Genomic DNA, 7,548 nt, shown 5'->3' on the forward strand with positions numbered 1-7,548 from the left:
TGCTACAGTGTGGGGTTTTATCCAGGAGAAGGTATGAGCCTGCTAGTTTTACGATGGCATTTTGTGTTTGGGTGCATGTCTCGATGACCATGGTAAGAACACTTGAAACAAGTCAGTGCTGTGAAAAGTAAGAATCGTCTTCTATGCTGTATGTTACAGTGGATGCGCTCCAATCACTGTTGGCAGCATGGAATACGAGCACGCCGAAGAGTAGCTTAAAAGGTTGGAGCTGAATGGATCGATGGCCCGTGGTGTTTTTTTTAAGTCCACCTTGGCAAGGAGTGACTTGTAGACCTTCGAAATGTGGTCCACCATGCAACAATATCACAGTAGTAGATGAATATGACGCTGGTTTGTAAGAATCTATACTTTCTTTTGTTATACGAAGCGAGTTCGTACATTTTGCATATTTAATTAGACAGTGCATGAAGTACTAGCATGTTTTGAGAGCGATCTTGTCATCTGCAGCGTGTTTTACCAATCTAGAGCATGATGTTGCGTCTATGGGAGACACACATGCAACCAATTTAGAGACTGTGTTTCCACCCATGTGTTGTATGATCGAATCAGAGGACGAACAAAATGTGTTTTGTGTCTGAGATCTGGTACGTGAAATTGTTGGCATCGTCGGAGCTATTTTTGAAAATGTACACAAGTATGTCATGTGCCCTAAATAGAATACAATGGTGATCAGGGCCCTTTCAGATGCAAATATAACCGGCACTTTGCCAGACGTGTTTGGCGAAGGTGGCCTCGACTCTCTCAATTTCTTGTAAGTGCTTCCTCGAAATTGTTGCATGTATGTTTGAAGTGATAAAAGTGACTTGATGGTGTTGTAGGACTTATTTGAGTTGATACTGAGTAAGGTAAGTAATGATTCTAAAAATGCTGATTTGACTAAAAATGACTTATGACAAATAATTTGCATAAGAAATAATTGTGTGTAGGAAATCCAGGGTTGACTGGTCTCCTTCCAGATTCAATCAATTACTCGTGGCTTTATGTTTTGTAAGTTACATAAAGTACATACATACATATTTGTGCAAAGATTTAGTGCTGTTATGCAAAATAAGTATACTAGAATAGTATTGTTTGTATCTGTAAAGTTCAGTAAATTATATATTTTCTTTACTTCATTCTGTTTTTAAATTCAAGTTTTGATAGTTTACAGGGATCTTCATGACAATGGATTTACTGGACCTATTCCAATTCTAACTTCTTCCAGTCACCGAGAGTTCTGAGTTTCATCTAAACCTTAAGTTTTTTTTTACCATCTCCAAGAGTTGTATGTTTTTCCCAAACATTAGAAACCAGACATATGTATTTCAATTTTTATTGATATCATGTGCAAATCTTATTACAGATATTGTTTATTTGCATGTTTAATAGAGATTTGAGTGGCATCAAATTTGATGGAGAATATCCTTATCTACAACTACAAGATTCGTTTTTTCTTGAATCCTTAAATATTGGTAGAAACGAACTTTATGGAGAAATTCCACAAGGTGCCTTTTCAAGATTACCCAAATTACAAAAATTGTAAGGCATAGCATAAACTAAGTGAAATAATTTGATTTGAGTTTGATTTGAATGTGCTTTCAATTTGATTAATAGTAATTGAACCTTTTTATTCTTGTCTGTTTGTTTGTTTGTTTGTTTCAGTGAAAGTGCACTACTTAAACAAAAAAATATTATTTGTACTCATATTAAGTTTTAAATCTGTATGTTACTTAAATGTTAGTATATATTTACTAAATAATATCACAAAAGTTATCTGAACATTATAAAATGTAATATATTATGATAAAAAAAAATTATAGATTTTTTTTTGTTTAATCACAATTGTTTTATATCAATATTAAATGTGAAAGAAAATACTATAATAAATGTAATTTTATAACCTTTTTCAATTTTATATTTTTTTAAATACTAAACTTTTACAATTTCTCATTATACTATATTTGTGTATATTGTGCAGAAATTTGGGTGGTAATTCATTTTCAGGAATATTGACAATTTTTTTACTCTCTCCAATGTTTCTAAAGTAAAATTGGTAAATATGTCTTACAACAATTTGAGCCATTTCCATCGAACTTCTTAGCATCAGATTTTGGCTCTATTAAAGAATTGTAAGTTATTTTTTAACATTGTCATTCTAAAATTCTTTTTATACTTTATTTTTTAAAGAAAATTTATTTAAAAATATGTCATATGAAGTATTAAAGACAATTTTAATTCCACAATAGAAAATATTTTATATAATGGTTATGTTGATTCTTTGAAAAGATTCAAGAAACTATAATTTAATAAACAAAAGTAATATCAAAATTTAAAAGTATTAATTACAGTGGAAAAAAATTCATATTGGTACATATTAGTACATGATAAGGAGAGGATCAATTATTTTTTGTGATGTTTCTCATGCTAATTATTACAGAATTTTAATTAAAAAAATTTGACATGCCTCCAATAATAAAGCAATTTAAACCCAAAAAATATTTAGTTTAAAGTAACTTTGTAAAACATTGAAGTAATAAGTATTGAGACCCACTGTTTATAATAAAATTAATATATTTACATTTGTATGCTATGTGGTTGAAGGTTATTTTTTGAATAATAATAAAGATTATATTTCTCGTATTTGTTATTGTTTGTTTGTTTGATTGTTCTTTCTTTTCTTTTCTTTAAATCAGCGTTTTGATTTGACAAATATGTATATTGTACTAGGTACTTAAACAACAGCAATATTACAGGAATTCTCAACATTTCTTATATTTTTAGTATAGCACACACTCAAAATCAGACTGTAAATCTTAAAATTTTGAGTTTGGAGTTCAATAATATTATAAATATCATATATACCATTGAAGACATCAAAAATCCAAAAACCACCACCAAGTAAGTTTGTTGAACATATTTCATTAAAAAGAGTATTTTATTAGAAACTATGAACTTCTCTGAATTGATATTAATTTTTTTTATTTTTTTATGTCAAAAATTGTTTAATTTTTCTTTAAAATATTTTTTAAATGGATGACAAATGTAGGTTATGGAACAATCCATATTACCAAAGTAATAAATTTGATGATGCCAAAAGATGTTTTTGTAAACAAAATTGCCAAATTTCTGAAGGTAATATTTTATTTTTTTGATTTTTAATTTTGCAATTCCTGAAAGAGTAGATTATGAATAGTTTTTTTTACTTCCAAAAACAATATTTGAGTAGATGTTTATGGAGATTCATTTACAAATTCAAATTTATAGGAATTAATATTACAACAATACAATTGGTATTTTTTCATATAATATTTGAAACTGATAAAAAATTGTGCTTTGTGAAATAGTGAACAAAAAATTGCAAAAGATTGTCATTATCTCAATCACCACTTGTAAAACAATGGCGACAATATTGACAATGGTGCTGGTAGTAGGAATAAGTTATTTTAAAAGCAAGAAGTACAAAAAGTATTTGGAACTTCAATTTCAACAAAGTAAGTTTATATTGCACAATCCAATATATCACTATTTGCAAATTATTTAGACTCAATTCTTTTATATGATTTTTTGCTTTAGCTAAATAGTATCAATGTGCATTGTAGAATTTGAAGAATTTAATGTCAAGCCTACCATCTACTCTTACAATGAATTGAAGATTGCCACATGAGATTTTCATGTAGAAAACAAGTTGAGAGAAGGTGGAATTTATATATAAGGTACTTAAATATAATTTTAACTATTATAAGATATATACATATACGTATACATATAAATTAAAAAAACTAGAAACCAAAAGTACAAATATTCTAAATAATATTTAGTGAATGTAAGGTGTGTTATCAACTGGAAATGTAGTAGCTGTGAAGCAACTATTTGTTATAACAAATCAAATCTTAGAAGAATTTGCCAACAAGATTGTATTGATAACAAGAATGAAGCATAGAAATTTGGTTAACTTGAAAGGATGTTGTCTTCATGAAAACTCAAAAACAATTGGTATATGAATACATAAACAACTGCAATGATGACCAAGTTTTGTTAGGTATAATCATTCAACTTTTATGTATATTTATATTTATATTTATTTTAATATAGAATAATTAGTTTATTTTATTATAATGTGTTAATGGTCATAACAAGCTTGCATTAATTTAAACTTAAAATTTTATTTTATATGTTTGTGCGCAAACTATTATACTGTAGTGTGCAATATTAGGCCAAATTAGTGATAAAGTGGATGTTTTTAACTTTGGAATTTCATGTTTGGAAATAATAAGTAGACAAAGGCTTATTGATAGATCTCTACCAAAAGACCAAGTATATCTCTTTCAATGGATAAGACATTTTTTTACTTTATTTATAATAATTTCTTCAGAAATAAAAATATAAGTATAATTTAAAAAAATTAAAAAAGTTATTTAATTTTATTCCTTTCTATGATGAAGTAAGCTATAAAATATTTTAAGATTATTTGATTTCTTTTCAATTTTTTTCTGAAATAATGCATAAAAATATATTTATTAGAAAAATATTTTTTATTTTTCTTGTATTAGTGATAAATTTATATTTTGAATTTTATGCAACAAGATATGTTTTGCATAGAAATCAAGCTGCATATGTATTAATTTACTTATTTATTTTTACAAGCATGGAGATTCAATCAATAAAATCAACTAATTAAACTAATAGATTAAATATTGCATTTGAGTGATAAAGAAGTTAAAGATGTACTTAAATTTATTAAAATTTCATTGCTTTGTATTCAAAATGCAAGTAAAAGGCGATTTAACATGGCTCAAGTTATAACAATGTTATAGAGTAATACATATGTAGAAGTAGATGTACAAGATAAAAGTAAAGATTATCTATTTGGATTAGAGGGATTAGAAAGTGATATGTTTTAAATCTCAGATAGAGAAATAGATTTTTTTTTCATTTGGATATTCTAAGAAAAGTATAACAACATGAGTGTAACAAAATCTAGGTGCAATAATAGCTTTTTACTTTCAAAACCAATGACTATTATAATATTTTGTAACTTTTTCTTTACAAAAATTCCAATCCTAGTATATATCTGCATGTATTAATAATAATAAACTTTTTTAAATAAGAAATCATATTATTAATTTTTATGCACAGAAATATATATATATATATATATATATAAACTAATGTTTTACAATGAAGATAGTATTTTACTAAAAATAAATTGATAAAAATAAATATTTATATATATATATCTAATAAAAATTAATTTTATTATTTAAAATATAATTTAATTTTTAAAAAATTATAATTTATTAAGTAAATTTTAGTGTAAATCTTTTAAAAGACTTCTAAAGCATAATTAAAAACTTTACAGATATTTTTTTTATTATTATAAAATTAATTGATATTTTTTCTTCTATTTTGAATAGTTTTTTTTGCCTTGTCTAATTTTATTCTTTTTACATAAAATTAAATTATTTTTATTATTTATTTAAACCATTCTTAGAATATGTCAATTTTTTTTACGATGTATAGAATATTTTTTGTAATATTTAGTTGTATGTAATATTAGAAGATCATTATTTGCAACAATAACTTATGTTTTTATGTTTATTTTGTTTATAACATTTTTATTTTTATTTTATTTTTAATCTACTTATTTTTATCAAATTATTTTTTGATAAAAATATTAAAATTTATTTAAATTGTTAACTTTAACTTATATAATTTTTATAATATAATTTTCTATAATTTTTATAATACAATTTTCTATAATTTATATTTTTTATTTTACTAAGATATTTTTGGAATATTAATTTTTTTAAAAAAAATATAACATGAAAATGAATAAACTTTTAAATGAATAAATCTTTCAAAGGCCACTTATAAAGAATTAGAGCAAGATTTTAAAGTCTAAGTGAAGTTAAATATTATTTGATTGATTAATCAGATGGAGCAATGCTTATACATCTATTACAAAACAATTCTAACATCCATATCTTTATAATTCATCTCTTTCTTTTAAAGATAGCACATAGAATTTATCTTATATTCTACATCAAATTCATATGCTAAACTTGTGTCTATTTAACATATATATATATATATATATATATATAATTTAATGCTTAGTTATTTTTTTTAAAAAAATTCAAAAAAGTAGAAGATCATCTCTTAATGTTGGCTGGTAATGCACAAAAACATGTCCCATAAACATTTTTAAAGTATGCATGTTTAAAAACTTTGATATTTAGTACCTTTACAATTACAAAGAGTATTCTTTATTCACTTATGTATCCATGCTGAGGACCTAAAATGTGCAAGCCTCACATTGTAGTGTCAAATTCATCACAAGGTTAATAGCTAAAAAAGTTAAATACAAATAACTTCACTCGAATTGACATTCATTAAGAAAATTAAAAGTCACAAAAAGATGAATATCAGCTTATTTAGTTTTAATTCTATTATCTTTTTTTGTAGTAATGATAATAAAACTGAATTCCTAAAAGTTAAAAATACGAAAACAAATACAAATACACTGCATTTTTAGAATCATAATTTTGATGATTCAAGCACAGATAAAATTACAAGCTAAGCAAAACTTTAAAACATTCAATATGAAATTTTAATTTTTTTTTCTTCTTCTTTTTTTCTTTTATTAGCACAGGCCAATAACTTGATTTTGATGATTTGGACATTTTAGTTCATATCAAGTACTAATTTGTCCACTAACAAACATTAAATTGAATTTGAGATATTTATCTTTTCATGCTTTTTAACAACCTTGACAGTGAGGACAACAACTCTACGGTACTATAATCAATACATGACACTAATGAATTGTTAGTAACAACATCATACTGATTTTCTATATTCAAAGATACAATATATATGGTGGTCACTTCAATTTAAAATGTTATAAATAATCTTGATCTTTTCAAGATCTTTTCAATAATCGTGGGATAGCTGGCCAAAACTAAGCTCAGTTTGCTATAGTTTTGGCCTATTCTGCTAGGCCCACAGTTGCAGATATGAGACAGAGTAAATTGCTCAAAATGCTTTTGGAAGATGAATGTGTTTGTATTATAAATAATTTATAAAATATAATTTATGAATTATAAATAATTTATCAATATTTTGTTAATTATTTTTAACATATTTTTAGTATAATATATTAATAACAATATATAAAATGACATTCTAAAATTTTAATATTGATAGTAGAAATATTATTATCATATTATAAAAATATATATTAATAATATAATAAAATTCTATAACTATTATAATAATAATTAAGTAATATTTTATTGAAATATTAATTTTATAGTATTATTATTTTAATATGAGTATTTTTAATAGTATTTTTATATTTTTGCATTATATATATATATATATATACATACATACATACATACATACATGATTTTGCTAACAATACCACGGTTTTATTCCTATCCACCATAATATGCCACCCACTCAATCCATGATGCTTTGAACATGGCCATCGATGGCACCAATGCTTGTGCTATTGGGCAACTACATTCTCCCATCTTCAAAAAC

This window comes from Physcomitrium patens, chromosome 15, assembly GCF_059467195.1.
Source record: "Physcomitrium patens ecotype Gransden chromosome 15, ASM5946719v1, whole genome shotgun sequence".
NCBI lineage: Eukaryota > Viridiplantae > Streptophyta > Bryopsida > Funariales > Funariaceae > Physcomitrium > Physcomitrium patens.